A 19,014-nucleotide genomic window follows, 5' to 3' on the forward strand; every position below is an offset into this window, starting at 1 on the left:
TTAAATCAGTCTATCAATCTGTATAGTTATATTATAGCCGTTACCATACTAAAGGTGAACTGTTTTATTTTTAATTGCTATAAAAATGTCCAAACTAAGCTTTTATATAGTTTTTCTTTCGAAAAGTATTCTATATTCATAAGAATCACACATTATGTGAATAAAAACATTTCATATTCAGTAAAATATTTGTGAAATTGCAATATGTTTGTAGGAAGGGGAGATAATCTTTTTTGGTTTCAAAAAATCTTTATTCAAAAGAATAGTATTTTAGGTTATCTCCACAAGGAAACTTATCAATAGCATATTTTTATTTCACACATATTTTACTGAATATATGATGTATTATTTTAAATGATATATGATTCTTATAAATATAAAATCCTTTTCAAAAGAAAAACTATATAAAAGGTTAGCTTGGACATTTTTATAGCAATAAAAAATAAAAAGGATTTTATATTCATAAGAATCATATATCATTTAAAATAATACATCATATATTCAGTAAAATATGTGTGAAATAACAATATGCTATTGATAAGTTTCCTTGTGGAGATAACCTAAAATACTATTCTTTTGAATAAAGATTTTTTGAAACCAAAAAAGATTATCTCCCCTTCCTACAAACATATTGCAATTTCACAAATATTTTACTGAATATGAAATGTTTTTATTCACATAATGTGTGATTCTTATGAATATAGAATACTTTTCGAAAGAAAAACTATATAAAAGCTTAGTTTGGACATTTTTATAGCAATTAAAAATAAAACAGTTCACCTTTAGTATGGTAATGGCTATAATATAACTATACAGATTGATAGACTGATTTAGTAATACCATCAATAAAGTGGAGTTAAAGTCTTATAGGATTGTAAGTATATTTTATTTTATCACCTTGCACTTTCACATTTTGACCGAACAATTTGTTCAATATTCTGACCAGTTGAACAATTTGATTTTATAAAACAAATTGCAATTTGGTCAAAATTTTGAATGAGTTGCAATTGGTGGATAGCAACACTAACAGTCAAGTCACTGTAAGATCAAAGGGAAAATGTAAAAATTGCCGATAAATTTGTGCACAGAGGAATTTATTAGAGATTAAAAGTGGAAAATGATTGCCGCGGTGAATAATGGGCAATTGTTTACAGTAACAAATAAGGCGGTAGAAAAAAGCGGAGCATAAACAGATGATACGATTAGTTACCTCCTTAGATTATATTACCTATTTACCTTATTGCAAATAACGGGTTAAAAAGGAGAAGCATGATCAAAAGTGTACACCTTCATCACAATGGAATTTAACAACACATGTTTGCAACGTCAACATTATTTTGATGTGAACAATTTAAAAGCGGAGCAAAGACGTAAACTTATGAAACATAGTGATGTTGATCTAATTGAAACTAATGCAAATTGTTACCAGTTGGAGGAAAATCTGTTGAGAAAGTGTGTTGAAGAAAATGAAGACACTTATGTATGTGATGCATGTTTTAAATCTCTTAAATTCATATACAACAGCCAGAAAAAAATGCAAACAGTTGACTGACACTCTCAAAGAAAAAGTTTTAAATAACTTTAAGAATCTCACCATAAAGTTAGAATATGTCCGTGGCAACAATAATGAAAAGCGAAACAGGGACTGTTTAACCCCTTCTAAGACTGGATGTACACCAAAAGGAACGAAATTGAGCCCACCCAAAGGAACAACTAAAGGCAACAGAAGGAGACTGCAGTTCTCTACACCCATTCCAAGAACTCAAACACAGTCACAGAATCAGTCCCCTGGCCCCAAAGTCAAGGTGTATATATATATATAACATTAAATTCTTAAACTTATGATCATTGAACATTTTTAACATGTAAATTACAAATACCCTGTCAATTAACACTGTAACTTAAGCCATGATTTTTATGGCCCCGCAACGAAGTTGTTGGTGCCATATAGTTTTACCCCTGTCCGTCATTCTGTAAGTCCGTAATTCCGCATTCCGTCATTCCGCAACAAACCATTATATAGATTTTTTTCTAAACGCTTTCAGATATTGGGATGATTTTTGGCATGTGAGTTAACCAAGATGAATTACAGATCAAGTTTTAAGTTTTGTTCCGCACGGCTAATTTTTGTCGATATTACAATCTATGGACTTTGATGAATTGTTGAAAATCACAGTTATACAGACTTTTTCTATACGCCTCCTGATTTTGAGCTGATTTTTGATATGTGAGACTACCATCATGTTTGTGTCCACATGTGTTATTGAAATTGCAGATTTTTCAATTTTTTGATACAGGGCCATTCATGTCGCTTTGACACATCTAGTTGAACTTTGTATCTCTCACTTTTTGATTTAGAAAAAAATCTAGTCAACATTCATGTAATGCAGTATTTGTGTAACTTATTTGAAACATGCATGCATCTCAGTTTACTGGTATTAAGGAATGCAACAAGTTTTGCTATTGTACATGTAGGCCAGTTCTATAAGCTTGTATAAGCAATTAATTGTTTTGTTTATTTATCATGCTGAAGTAAAGTAAAGTAACAAAATCATAATACTTAATGTACATTTCTTACTTTGTTAAGTTGCAAATTGATTACCGCCAGGGTAAAAGAAAAACTAATTTACAAGGACCTACTAATCTGGCCTGTAAGGCTCTTGTAATGAAACAATACAAGACTGCACTGAACCATCTACTTCAAATTGACAGTCAAGAAAGAACTAGTTAACACTGTTAAGAAAACTATAAACCAGAAAGTATGTTCAGATAAGAACTCTGTTTTGAGATCATCTAAAATAGCAAGATTTTCGTGGAAGACAGTACACAATCAATTGCTGAACACATGCCCCACTACAGTTGACCTCCTCAGACTTCTTGCTGGCAAAAAAGAGAATAATGTACCAAGAGTTGTGTCAAATCTTGCCATCCTACTTTTTTCAAGAAACCAACAGATCAACACTTTTCAAGCAATAAACAGTGTACTAATGTTCAGGGGACAAGTAAGAACTAAGGTAAATATATAAAAGATAGTAAGATTAGTATGGTTTACTCCTGGTTTGTCCACTTTTAATTCTACCAATTATCTTTTAGTTAAGAAAACAAAAAAGACAAAAGGTTTAATGAGCATACAATTGTCTAGTCTGTTCCAACTTATAGGTATATAGTTTGTAAGTGTTTTCTAGATATTCAGGTTGTTTTTTTTGTTTAGAAAAATAATTAAAAAAATCAAATATTTTTTCTCAACTAATTTTGATATCAATTAAATCAATTCATTCAACATACATATATAACAAATAACAAACAAATTGTATTCATTAATAAGAGTGTCTTTATAGTTTATTAGTTTCTGTATGATTTTCATGATATGAAATATCATTACAAGTTCTCTTTTATTGCAAACATAATTTTATAAATTAATCAATTTTATCAATGCATTGCATAAGGAAATAAAGTAAGCACTATGGTAAATAAGTAATAAGGGCACTATATGTAAAATGAAGAGAATTCAATATTTTATATATATATCAAAAGTTACAAAACGTCCTATTTACAAAGTCACAATTTACAGTATTTAATTCATTGTTCAGTTCAACTTGAGAAGATGGGATGCTGTGTCAGAGTAATCTACCACGTTGATAAGTCCTTGTTGGTATCGGTCTTTCAGTAGTTGGAGTCTGGTGTTTATTACTCTGTATCGTCGTCTTTTTTGGTGGGCGGGCTCCTCCTGCTGCATCCTGGATACTGTTGCATTCTGTTAGTGCATGTGTCTTCTTCAGTAGCTCAATGATCTCGTAGATATTGGGGTGGGCATGTTTGAGTCTCTTCTTAAGTTTGTTGTGCCATCCTTCCAGGTGATTTGTGGTGCGGGGTCCTTCTGTGTAATAGTGGTTCCATAGAAAGCGGTAGTTTTCAACCCGAAACTCGGTCACGTAATCAGCTTCTCCAATGTCTTCTAAAGTGTTTAGCCAAACATCATCAACAATGTAGTGTGGAACAAGAGGTAGTACTGCGGCTCGTCGTATCAGTTGAGTTATGTCTTCATTTTCTTTATAATAGGACTGTAGTCAATATTTCTGTACCTTTCGCCAAATCCAGTGGGTGAAGTGGAGGAAGCAGCCTTTCACGGTTACCCCTTGCCACACTGTCCGTGCTGTGTTGTTGGTTGCTGTCTCGTAGTCAATAAACAGTGTTTCTGGTTGAAGTTGTAACTGGTGTTGTTGAGCGATGTCTCGTATGTGGCTGAAAAAGCGCGAGTAGATGACCTGGTCTTTTCCTGGCAGTAGAGCATACACTAGTGGGAACATAGAACCATCTATCATTGCATGAACTGTGTATAGCTGATGGAAGAGCGTTGGACATGAGTAGAATGTGCCGTCGCAGAAGATTGTGTTGGCAGCAGCTAGGTGGGTCAAGTTGTGTGTTGTTGAGAAGATCAGCATGGGTGGGTAGATGTTGTCTGACGGTAAAAAGAACTGTTGTCTTGTAGTAGTAAGGCACCATTCATCCTGCAGGTCGATGCCGATAGTTATCTTGGGTAGGACGGGTCTGTCGAGTGCCCTTTGGTAGTAGAGTGATGTCTTGCAGGATTAGTAGGTTGGTAGTTGCTCAACAATCTGTCTGGTGTAGTCGTTCCATTTTTGAGTGCGTAGCTGGACAAGTTCTTCCTCATAGATTGATTGTATTGGAGTAACTTCATTATTGGCTCGTTGTTTCATAGTCTGCATTATCTTTATCGCCTCTATCTTAGATTGGTTGGCTTGATGGTTGTGTGGTGGACCTAATTTGACTAAATGACCCTCATGAGTGTTAACTGTTGAAGGGCAGGCTGGAATAGTACATCGCCAGTAAACTATGTTTTTTCTTTTGTTTTTCACTTTGTAACGATGACCTCCTAAGACCAAACTGTCTCTACCAAACTTATTCTGTACATACTGAAGTGGTTGAACTTGTGCTTTTGCCATAATTGGTTTGAATGATTTGAATGACGATATGTAGATGTTTTACGTCCGGCTATCCTGTCTGGATATTGCGAACTGGAATAACCTATTTTACAGACCGGTGTCTGTTTGTCTTTTGGCCTTTATTTTACTCCGACTGCGTTGGTGTTGCTGGTACAGAGTATCAGGTCGTGCTGCTAGCATGGCTGTTTGTATTGCCTCTTTGGAATCTGCGTTAATGACGGGCGATGTGTGTGGTGGTGTGCGCGGTAGGTCTGGGTCGTCGAAGTCGATCCTACTGCGCTTGCCCCTGTCATTTGTGGAGGTGTAGAATACTAGGCGATGGCAGGCCTTTTTGGGGTTGTAGGGACTGATGACAATATCCCTATTGACTACAACCCCAACTGGTTCCCCTTTGTACTTAGTTGGTGTAAGTACATGTCCAACTACGCTGTCTCTTGCCTCGGTTTGCGTGATGGTGGTTTGTTGGATTTGGGTAGCAGGTACAACGGCTGTTTTGTTTGCCATCCACTGGTCATAACGCTTGGCGTCCCTTCTCCTGGTGAATGGTGGTTTACTCGTTTTCAGGGCCGGCTTGGGTTTACTGGAGGATGCCTCTTGTTCCTTAGCCTTGGTCCACGTCAACTGTACTGTCACCTGGTCAGTACTTGCCGAGAACTTCCAGGCAGGTTCTTTACCAGTCAACTTCATGGCTGCTAACAAAGCGTTCAGTTCATCAGGGATATCCATGATGATTTGTCCAGAAAGTGAGTAATGTTAAGCTGTGATCAGTACGAGTATTTACGAATGATTTGAACGTTGTACAATTTCATATTTATAATACTATAATTCATGAGAACTGCTCACAAAAAAATCAGACGATATTAACATCTTGGGTAAATTTTTAAAAAATGATTAAAAATTTAGCAATCATGATTATTAAATGAAAGATGAACAAGTTCGCTTGGATGCAGATTACTGATCAAATTATCTCATACTTGTAGCTTGGTAACTGATATCATTGGTAGTGAGTCCAATGGTGTCCCACACGTCGCACTTTGTCTATGTTTGAGCACAATTTTTGTTTATATTGTTTATACTGTATTTGATATTCGTACTTTTTATATTTACATTTACTTAGGATTCTAGTTTTACAGGAGTCTAGTACATTTAATTTAGTTTAAATTTTTAAGTAGATATTTTGAAAGTCACCATTGCTTTTGCAATGGATGACAGTCAACATTTTACAGGGAGTGGATATGAGGTAGATCCCCTTGAAGAGTACATGCATAATTTACAAGATACTCATGTTGATACCCCACATAAGAATTTTGATTCTATTAGTGTTAGGTCAGGTACTGACAGTGAAGTCAGTACGTCTGAATACGAAGCAGCCCATGATTGGCAAACCCAGCGTCATAAGAAAAGGAAGATTAATATCTCTCCTGGTTTAAAAACTTATAGTGAAAGTGTACAAAGCACTATCAAGAAAGCTCCTACTAGAAGGAGACTAGAAGTGAAAAAAACTGTTAGCAAAGCGAAGAAGTTTTTCGCTGTTGTTACATGTGTTGATACAGAAACAAAACTGGGTCTTAAAAACCCTATTTTAATACAAAAACTGTTTAACAAAACAGTTGGTATAATTAAAACTTTAAATAAAACTAAAACAGGCAATTTATTTGTAGAGTGTTTTGATGTAAATCAATTTAATGAGTTAAAAAAGCTCAACAAATTAGGTGAGTGGGAAATCAGAGTTAATATTCCCACAATTATGTCCACTTCTGTGGGGTGTATTTATAGAACCCCATCAGATATAAGTATTGATCAGGTTAAAGAAGCCATAGAGGCATATAATGATATCAAGGTAGAAGAAATGTTCTTCTACGATAAAGTAAAGAAACAGAAGGTACATTCTGCCACTTTAAAATTATATTTTAATACTCCGGAACTACCGGAAAGAGTCAATCTGGGCTTTACATCATATATATATTTTTGTTAAAAAACCTATACAATGTTTTAAATGCCAAGGCTACGGTCACATGCAGAACGAATGTTCTAGTAAAGAAATATGTGTCCGTTGTGGTGGTGAACATGCAACACCAAATTGTGATAAACCCCTCAAATGTATTAATTGTAATGGGGAACACCCCGCCTCAAATAAAGACTGTCCCAAGAGGATGGAAAATATCAAAATTATAACAAAGGTCGCTAAAGAGAAGTGCAGTTATAAGGAAGCACGGACAGAAGTAAAGCATGAAATTAAAAAACAAGATATAGTTCACCGTCCTAAAACAAAATGTCCCCTTCCCAAAGAACACAAAGAGATAGAAGAACTATTAGTATTTATAAAATTGAGAATGGAAATGGGGAATGTGCCAAAGAGACAACAACCCGACCATAGAAAAAAACAACAGCAGAAGGTCACCAACAGGTCTTCAATGTAGCGAGAAATTCCCACACCCGGAGGCGTCCTTCAGCTGGCCCCTAAACAAATATATACTAGTTCAGTGATAATGAACGCCATACTAATTTCCAAATTGTACACAAGAAACTAAAATTAAAATAATACAAGACTAACAAAGGCCAGAGGCTCCTGACTTGGGACAGGCGCAAAAATGCGGCGGGGTTAAACATGTTTATGAGATCTCAACCCTCCCCCTATACCTCTAGCCAATGTATAAAAGTAAACGCATAACAATACGCACATTAAAATTCAGTTCAAGAGAAGTCCAAGTCTGATGTCAGAAGATGTAACCAAAGAAAATAAACAAAATGACAATAATACTTAAATAACAACAGACTACTAGCAGTTAACTGACATGCCAGGTCCAGATCTAGACTACAATTAAACTGACTGAAAGATTATGATTTCATCATATGAACATCAGGCACAATCCTTCCCGTTAGGGTTTTAGTATCATACCATCATAACATATATGAGAAGAACATAACCCGTGTCATGCCAACAACTGGTTTTTGAATAAATGTGTTTAGTTCCGATGCAAAGACCCTATAAGTGAATCAATATTAACGCCAAAATATGCAATCTTTAATGACCTGACAACAGTATCGTAACTATATCCCTTCTTAATAAGTCTATTCAAAGGTTTTGTTAGTTTTTGAGGTAAATACTGACACCTTTGTGCTTGATAAAGAATATTTCCATAAAAAATTGGATGTGAAATACCTGAACGTATAAGAAGTCTGCATGTTGAGCTATATTTACGAATGATGTCCTTATACCGATGATAAAATTTAGTAAATGTTTTGACTAGTTTGTGATATCGAAAACCCTGGTGTAATAATTTTTCAGTAATACATAAATTTCTCTCGTTAAAATCTAAAACATTGTTACATACACGAGCGAATCGTACAAGTTGAGATATATAAACACCGTAAGATGGTGACAAGGGAACGTCACCATCTAAAAATGGATAATTAACGATAGGAAATGAAAAATCATCTCTTTTATCATAAATTTTAGTATTCAACTTTCCATTAACATTAGTGATATAGATATCAAGATCGAGGAAAGAGCAGTGGTCATTGTTAGTATTAGCTTTATTTAAAGTAAGTTCAACAGGATAAATTTCTTTAATATACATACTGAAGTCGTCATTATTGAGAGCCAAAATATCATCCAAATATCTAAAAGTGTTATTAAATTTGTTTATCAGATGTTGTTTCGATGGGTCTTTGCTTATTTTTGTCATAAATTGTAACTCATAGCAATACAAAAACAGGTCCGCAATAAGTGGTGCACAGTTAGTCCCCATTGGAATTCCGATAATCTGACGATATACGGAATCCCCAAAGCGAACAAAAATGTTATCTAATAAAAATTCAAGGGTATATATAGTATCAAAGCATGTCCAATTGACATAGTTTTTTTGTTTATCGCTACTAAAAAATGACCTAAAAGAATTTGAACATATATATTCACATTCTGACTTTTTAAATGCCCATTTAATTAGGTGTGTGAATTTTTTCTCAATGAGAATGTGAGGCAATGTGGTATACAGGGTAGAAAAATCAAAACTTTGAACAGATTCAAAATCACCAAGATAAGCATGCAACTTATCAAGTACTTCCAACGAGTTCTTGACACTCCAAAAGTAATTAATTCCACTATTTTCGAAGGCCTTATTTGAACAATTTATTATTAGGTTTTTAATTGTACCAAGTGTGCTGGTAAGAAGAATAGACAATTTAGTAGTGGAACAATGGCTTGACGACGAAATAAATCTATATTTGTAAGGTGTTTTGTGTAGCTTCGGAAGCCAGTACATAGTTGGGACTTTCATTGTATTTGGCTCTGCTTGTAAAGCGGTAGCTAAAAGTTTATGTTTGTTACAGATGTCGTTTTCTGAAAATGGAGTCAGTTGGAATGTTGGTGAATTGGTGATTTCTTTTTTCAGAACCTCAATGTAAAATTTACGTCAAACAACAATAATATTATTAGCAGCTTTATCGGCCGGGACAAAAACAAATTTCTTGGCTAGTTCTTTTAGTTTATGTTTGATACGAGAAATAGGTTTTTTGTGGTTATTGTTAATAGTAAAATGTTCTTTAAAATGTTGAATACGTATATCAACTATCTTCATAACTGAATTAAAAAAAGAGTCCAAAGATTTTTTGTCAGCTTTTTCCCGTTTTATCCATTTCATACAGTAAGTATGGAGTGAGTCGTGGATGATATTACGACACTCATTCCAATTAATAATTGACGGAAGACGATATTTAGGTCCTTTACTGAGGAATGATTTTAACTCTCGGTCTTGAACGATGTTAAGATCTCCTGTTATAACATGGGAAATGGGTCCATAAATATATTCGGAGGTACTACAATTACATGAAGTAGGTGTATTTTCACTGATATTAACATCTTTACACAGTTGACTATAATTAAACACAAATTTCCGGGTAGATTTCTTGTAAATATAACAAATAAGAGGTAGCTCAGTATTGTCAAAATATCGAGGAATTTGTTCTTTAATAGAATGGTCGTTAAATATACCGGCAATATTTACAAAATCAAAACCTTTATTGACATACTTTATTTTAAGAAAATGTTTTTTATGATCTTCAGGGCGATCAATTTTGGGAAATAGTTTAGAATAACAATATGCCATAATAATTTGAACAATTTCATACTTAGGACTGCTATATGAAATTGTGTTGCAATCCTCCAAAATTTTATTTAACTTATTAACCAGTAATGAACAGAGTTTTGTTAACAGATAATGTCTGCCGTTGTTTTTTGAAATAGAAATTAGGTCCGAAATATTGGTATGATTGGTCCGAAATTTTCTTTGATTGCGATTTGTTCTACGACCGTGAGAACGGGTTTTACGAATAGTTTTAGAAACTATATCCAAAATGTTAACGGAATCGGTTCTAGATATGTTACCAATTCCCATGATATTGTCATTAAGACCGAGAGGGTAGACTGTCTGTAATTTTTTAATCCAATTTAATTCAATTATTTTCCGTGATCGAATAAACTTTGAATGAGATTCACCAGGCTGATTATTTACTACTTCTAAAGGTTGAACTGCTAAATATTTAAAAGGATGGTTGTGCTTCTTAAGGTGTTGGTAAATGATACTTTTGAATTTATTGGGTCTTTTGAAACGATACAGATGTTCTTGAGTGCGTTTAGATAAATATCGTCCAGTTTCTCCAACGTACTGAATACCACATCCCGCGGGTTTGTTTCATGTGAGTAAATAAATAATACTGTTTGTTTTTCAAGTTATATCAGTTTCAAAATTCAAAGAAAATGTGCGACCATTAAACGTGGACCTTACCGTATTGTTGGTGGAAAGACGGGGACATGTAAGTCATTTTTTGGCATGACACTTATCGATAGAAGGGTAACCACGATTTTTATTGTTAAAAATGTTAGCGATGGTAGTATTTTTAGATAACCGATTTTGAAGATTGAGACGTGTAGATACCCTTTGAACAAGTTTAGTATTACTTAAGAAACTACCTGCTATTAAGGAAGAAAATGACCAATTTATTTATATTACAGATTTAGTTAAAAAAGTTTTTGGGTTTGAAATACAACCACAAAATCTTACAAAAAGATTTACTGAACTTATATAAGCAAATATTTGTTTTACAGAGTAAATTGTACAGAATATCTCTTTTAATAATCATGCTAATGTATATATTATATTTGTATTTAAACCTAATATTAGTCATGGCAGCACATTTTACAGTACTGCACTGGAATTGCCAGGGTCTTAAAGCCCATGCACCAGAATTTTTATGGCACTTAGGGTCTGTTAAACACAGGCCTGACATTATTTGTTTACAGAAACTTTTTGTTCAAATGAGTCAGATTTTATAGATATACAAGGATATATGTTGGCTGCCTTCTCCACGATAGGCACAAAAAGAGGGGGGACGGCTATTTATTGTAAAAATGGTATTAACTTTACTAAGGTATCGTTAACCAGTAAATTAGAGATTTCAGCTATTAACATTATTTATAATAAGAAACGTTTATTGATTGTCAATATATACGACCCACAATCTGATACAGTTCAGACAGACTATGATACTTTAATAAACCAATTTGATACCGAATTTATTTTATGTGGAGATTTTAATGCTCACCACAATTTATGGGGTAGTGAAAGAATAGACACGAAAGGTAGAGAATTAGCAAATTCAATTTTATATAATAATATTTGTTTATTAAATGAAGGATCAGGTACGCGCCTGAATCCTACTAACCTTAAAACTTCATGTATTGATTTAGCCTTTTGTAGTTTGAATTTAACTCACAGGATTCAGTGGTCAGTTGACCAAAATACTACTTTTAATAGTGATCACTTTTCTATATCACTTAAAATAGATATCAAAGTTAACAATAGTGAAGAAAATAATAACTTTAAATGGAATTTTAAGAAAGCTGATTGGAAGAATTTTTCCAGAGCTTGTGATGAGAGATTTTCAGATAATTATATTTCTGATAACATTGAAAATTCTAATACTATGTTAATTACTGAGCTTATTGATATTGCAACTCAGTTTATTCCTATTAAAAAATTTAGAAATCAAACGAAACCTTGTGTGCAATGGTAGTCTGACCAATGCACCAAAGCGATAAAGGAAAGAAATAAGGCTAGAAACAAAGCTAGACATACAGGAAAGGGACATGACTTTATTATTTATAAGGAAAAAAAACAAAATTAGTCAAAAAGTTTTACAGGATACACAAGATATATATTGGAAAAATTAATGTAACACATTGAATGACAATTCCAATATTTCAGATTTATGGTATAATATTAAAAAAATGCTTGGTAAAATAAGCAGCAAAAAAGAGATACCAGCTCTTATAGCATGTGGTCACTTTTTAACAAATACTATTGATAAAGCAAACTATTTTGCTAAAAAATTTGTAGAAGTTAGCAGTTCTAACAACTATGATAATGAATTTAAAAAGCATAAATCTACTGTTGAAGAGCAGGAAATCAACACGTTTCTTAAATATTATAAAGAAAATCAAGATTGTTTTAACGAAAAATTCACTTTACAGGAATTTAAAGATGCCATTTCAGATACAAACGATAGTTCACCTGGTAAAGATAAAACAAGTTATAGCATGTTCAGACATTTGAGCGATAAAACTTTAAACATTTTTTTGATGTTTTTAAATAAAATATGGTTTTTACTGGAGATTCATAAAGACCGGAAACATTCTGTGGTCATGCCATGTTTAAAACAAGGAAAAGATTCAAGTGATCCTTTGTCTTATAGGCCTATAGCTTTGACCTCTAATTTTAATAAAATTATGGAAAAGATGGTAAATAACCGATTAAGATGGTTTTTAGAAAAAAATAATTTATATAATCCAAACCAAAGTGGATTTAAAAAAAATAAAAATACGTTACAACAATGTATTAGACTTGGTAATGAAATACATAAACTTTGTGCTAAGAAATATATTACTGTTGGCGTTTTCATAGATTTTCAAAAGGCATTTGATATGCTATGGAAACACGGATTATTAAAGAAAATGGTTAATTTTGGTATCAAAGGAAATTTACTAGCTTATGTCAATAATTATTTAACATCAAGAACACTACAAGTTAAAATAAATAATACTTTTTCAGAAACTTATTTTGTTGAAAATGGTACCCCACAAGGGAGTTGTATAAGTCCCACTTTATTTAATATTAAAGTTAATGATTTATCAACATGTTTACAAGACTGTGAGATTTCACAATTTGCAGATGACGGTGCTATATGGAAATCAGGTTCATGTATTAAGTTCTTATAGAAAAAAATCCAACTAGATAGGATAAAATTTGTAAATGGTGCTCTACATGGGGCTTTAAAATTTCTCCAAGTAAAACTGTTGCTATGATATTTACAAGAAGAAACAATATAAATATATCTTTAAATCTTGGTAATCACACATTAGAAATAGTTAAAGAAATTAAATTTTTAGGATTAATTTTTGACAGAAATTTAACTTGGCATAAACATATTATCCAAAGTTTACAAACAAAGTGTTTAAAAGTTATTAACTGTATGAGAGTACTTAGGGAGCTACCATTTGATTTTTATGGGGGGGGGGGGGGGCTAGGATGAAATTTGAAAAAAATAGGCAGGACAGGAGTTTTGAGTAAAAAAAAAAGGCAGGATGAGACACTTTGCAAAAAAAAAAAGGCAGGATGACAATTTAGGTAAAAAAAGTCAGGATAAACTAATAAAAAAAAGGCAGGACCGAATAGGGTGAAAAATAAAAAGGCAGGACAGAGATTACAACTAAAAAAAAATGCAGGACAAAATTTTTCATCCTAGCCCCCCCATAAAAATCAAATGGTAGCTCCCTTACAGGAACAAGATGGGGCGCAACCAGCAATACCCTTAGAACTATTTATATTTCCTTGATTAGATCAAAACTTGATTATGGATGTGAAATTTATAATTCAGCTTCTTTTAGTACTAAAAAATGTCTAGATAAAATTCAAAATCAGGCATTACGTATATGTACTGGTTCAATGAGATCAGCTTACTTGAAAGCTTTGCAAGTTGAAATGGGAGATCCGCCTTTAGAAATAAGAAGACAAAGTCTAATAGCAAAAGCTTTTTTAAATATGACTAGTTTTGATAACTCACACCCGGCTAAAGCCGCGGTAAATGACACTTTCATTTTTGATTATTACTCCAAAAACGTTAAACGAAAACCCTTTTCAATAACAGCAAGAGATTTTCTGGCTCAAAATAAATTTTCTACTGAATGTATTTATACAGATTCAGAATGTCCATGTCCACCATGGCATATCGAAAAATCATTAGTTAAAACACAACTTCAGGATAAAATAAGTAAAAAGAATCTGCCACATTTAAATAAAAGTGAGGCCGAAATATTAATCGACGCAGAATATTCAAAACATTTGCAAATATTTACAGATGGATCTAAAGACCCACATGGTAATACAAGTTGTGCATATGTTGTTCCAGAACTTAAAATAAAAAAAGGTTTTAAACTACCTAACTATATTTCTATATTTATGTCAGAATTAATGGCAATATTTGTAAGTCTTTTATGGCTAGAAGATTTTAAACCTATTAAAACTGTAATTTTTGTAGATTCTTTGTGAGCTCTTCAAGCCATCAGAGCTCCTATTTTTAATGTACAGAATAAAATTTTATACGATATTCATTTAATTTTGACTTCACTTAAAAAGGGTGGATCAGAAATTATATTTGAATGGATACCAAGTCATGTCGGAGTAATGGGCAACGAAAGTGCAGATTTACAAGCCAAAAACGCACTTAATTTAGACAACAGCATAGATTTTATACCTCTCTTTAAAGAAGACATTAAAACTGTCTGTAAAAATTTTCTGAAAAATTCATGGCAAAAAGATTGGGAAACAAACAAAGATAGGTCATTATTTAAAATTATTGATCAAGTAAATTTTCAAATTAATATTCCAAATTTAACAAGAGAGAAAGAAATATTACTCTTCAAATTAAGAACAGTATATATTGGACTAAATAAGCACCTGAATAAAATCGGAGTAGTTACCTCAAATCTATGTATAAAATGCAACCAGATCAAAAGTGTAGAGCACTATATGTTAAATTGTAAATTATTCAATTTAGAAAGGAAAATTTTATTTGAAAAACTAAAAAAGTTAAATGTTACTGGTTTTTCACTTAAAAATTTACTGAAAGGTTATAATTTTGCTCCCATTTATGAATATGTGCTGAGTACGAAAAGACTACATTATGTCAACAATATGTAGCAATTTTTTTTTTTTAGATTTTATTAGTTTTTATCTGAACTAAATTCAAATGCTGTATTTTGTTTTACCTTTTACATTTAATTCATATTAAAAAAAGGGGTCTACCTATATTAGGGAGAATTCATTTTCTGCCCCAGGAAAAAAATTGTTAAATTTGTTAATGAATACTTTTAATAGTTAAAGACTTTTATCATGCTCTATTCACCTACATCAAAACACCAGGATAGCTACCTTCACAATATAGAAAGAAATACACAAAAGAAACTCTTTGCCTAAGATAAGGAACAGTACTCACCAAGAGAGCGATATCTTTAAATTTTCAACTCGACCTCGATTAAGAATTCACTACTTACGTAGCACTACAGAATTAATTTTCATTACATTCATTTTCATATTTAAGCTGCTAAATTTATCACACTTTTTTTTAATATTCAAGTATTAATTCATGCTAAGTCATCGACACAACATATAGACAAGTAGATTAGCCGTGCCAACCAGTGGTCACCCCCTGACATGGTAGTCGTGATATACAGGGTATGAAATTATGATAAATATTTTACCAGATTGTCGTGTATGTAGCTTGTTTAACAATGGCGTCAGCACAAGTACATCGAATGTACTTACGGGAAAAACAAGCAAGTACAATTCAAACTGGAATCCCTGAGCATCCTAGTAAATTAATATAAAAGTATAAAGTCCCGTATTTTATTATAGAAATAAGTTAATATATTTTTCTTTATATATATATATATATATATATATACATATATATACAATTTGGCTTTTTTTTTGGGAGGGGGGGGAGGGGGTATATCATGAAACAGTTTTTTGCATTTCGGGATCTAGACAGTGGCATGTCCTCTGCCTGACTAATCACCAGACAGAGAACAGGTCAATGTTTGGTTCCAGTTTGCAATTAACCTACACTACCATGGTTAGTACCTCCGTGGAATAGTGCGTATACACGATTCTCACGGGACCACTGGCTGGGGCAACTGATCAAAACTTAAGTCGTACATTTCATAAGCAAATAAGTAACATCTGATTAAAAACAACAAATGAGCGACACACTAGGTTCTTGTAAAACTCACAACAAAAGTCCTAAAAAAAAACATTTTAAGGTAGATTATATATTTTTTTTTTTGTAAAACAAAACAAAAAAAGAAAAACATTAGGAACATATAGGGCGCAATTTCCAGTAGGAAAGCCGTCTTTAAAAAAACCCACAGAAGAAGAAGCTTGGTAACTGAACAGTTGCAGTTATATGCTAGTTGTTAGCATTTATAATTCAGAAGGCTTTTGATATGCTATGGAAACACGGATTATTAAAGAAAATGGTTAATTTTGGAATCAAAGGAAATTTACTAGCTTATGGCAATAATTATTTAACATCAAGAACATTACAAGTTAAAATAAATAATACTTTTTCAGAAACTTATTTTGTTGAAAATGGTACCCCACAAGGGAGTTGTATAAGTCCCACTTTATTTAATATTATGGTTATCGACTTATCAACATGTTTAACAGACTGTGAGATTTCACAATTTGCAGATGACAATGCTAAATTGAAATCAGGTTCATGTATTAAGTTCTTACAGAAAAAAATCCAACTAGACTTGGATAATATTTGTAAATGGTGCTCTACATTGGGCTTTAAAATTTCTCCAAGTAAAACTGTTGCTATGATATTTACCAGAAGAAACAATATAAATATATCTTTAAAACTTGGTAATCACACTTTGGAAATAGTTAAAGAAATAAAATTTTTAGGATTAATTTTTGACAGAAATTTAACTTGGCATAAACATATCCAAAGTTTACAAACAAAGTGTTTAAAAGTTATTAACTGTATGACAGTACTTACAGGAACAAGATGGGCGCAACCAGCAATACCCTTAGAACTATTTATATTTCCTTGATTAGATCAAAACTTGATTATGGATGTAAAATTTATAATTCAGCTTCTTTTAGTACTCAAAAATGTCTAGATAAAATTCAAAATCAGGCATTACGTATTTGTACTGGTTCAATGAGATCAGCTTCCTTGAAAGCTTTGCAAGTTGAAATGGGAGATCCGTCTTTAGAAATAAGAAGACAAAGTCTAATAGCAAAAGCTTTTTTTTTAAATATGACTAGTTTTGATAACTCACATCCGGCTAAAGCCGCGGTACACTTTCATTTTTGATTATTACTCAAAAAACGTTAAACGAAAACCCTTTTCAATAACAGCAAGAGATTTCCTAGCTCAAAATAAATTTTCTACCGAATGTATTTATAGATATTCATAACGTCCAATTCCACCATGGCATATCGAAAAATCAATAGTTAAAACACAACTTCATGATAAAATAAGTAAAAAGGATCTGACGCATTTAATTAAAATTAAAGCCGAAATATTAATTGACTCAGAATATTCAAAACATTTGCAAATATTTACAGATGGATCTTAAGACCCACATGGTAATACAATTTGTGCATATGTTGTTCCAGAACTTAAAATAAAAAAAGGTTTTCAACTACCAAATTATATTTCAATATTCATGTCAGTATTAATGGCAATATTTGTAAGTCTATTATGGCTAGAAGATTTTAGACCTATTAAAACTGTAGTTTTTGTAGATTCTTTGTCAGCTCTTCAAGCCATCAGAGCTCCTATTTTTAAAGTAAAGAATAAAATTTTATACGATATTCATTTAATTTTGACTTCATTTAAAAAGGATGGATCAGAAATTATATTTGAATGGATACCAAGTCATGTCGGAGTAATGGGCAACGAAAGTGCAGATTTACAAGCCAAAAACGCACTTAATTTAGACAACTACATAGATTTTATACCTCTCTTTAAAGGAGACATTAAAACTGTCTATAAAAATTTTCTGAAAAATTCATGGCAAAAAGATTGGGAAACAAACAAAGATAGGTCATTATTTAAAATTATTTATAAAGTAAATTTTCAAATTAATATTCCAAATTTAACAAGAGAGAAAGAACTATTACTCTTCAAATTAAGAACAGGATATATTGGACTAAATATGCACCTGAATAAAATTGGAGTATTTACCTCAAATCTATGTATAAACTGCAACCAGATCGAAAGTGTAGAGCATTATATGTTAAATTGTAAATTATTCAATTTAAAAAGAAACATTTTATTTGAAAAACTTAAAAAGTTAAATGTTACTGATTTTTCACTTAAAAATTTACTAAAAGGTTATAATTTCGCTCCCATTTATGAATATGTGTTGAGTACCAAAAGACTACATTATGTCAACAATACGTAGCAATTTTTTTTAGATTTTATTAGATTTTATCTGAACTAAATTCAAATGCTGTATTTTGTTTTACCTTTTACATATAATTCATATTAAAAAAAGGGGTCTACCTATATTAGGGAGAATTCATTTTCTGCCCCAGGAAAAAAATTGTTAAATTTGTTAATGAATACTTTTAATAGTTAAAGACTTTTATCATGCTCTATTCACCTACATCAAAACACCAGGATAGCTACCTTCACAATATAGAAAGAAATACACAAAAGAAACTCTTTGCCTAAGATAAGGAACAGTACTCACCAAGAGAGCGATATCTTTAAATTTTCAACTCGACCTCGATTAAGAATTCACTACTTACGTAGCACTACAGAATTAATTTTCATTACATTCATTTTCATATTTAAGCTGCTAAATTTATCACACTTTTTTTTAATATTCAAGTATTAATTCATGCTAAGTCATCGACACAACATATAGACAAGTAGATTAGCCGTGCCAACCAGTGGTCACCCCCTGACATGG

The sequence above is a fragment of the Mytilus edulis genome, chromosome 2 (assembly GCF_963676685.1).
Source record: "Mytilus edulis chromosome 2, xbMytEdul2.2, whole genome shotgun sequence".
In the NCBI taxonomy this organism is placed as follows: Eukaryota; Metazoa; Mollusca; class Bivalvia; order Mytilida; family Mytilidae; genus Mytilus; species Mytilus edulis.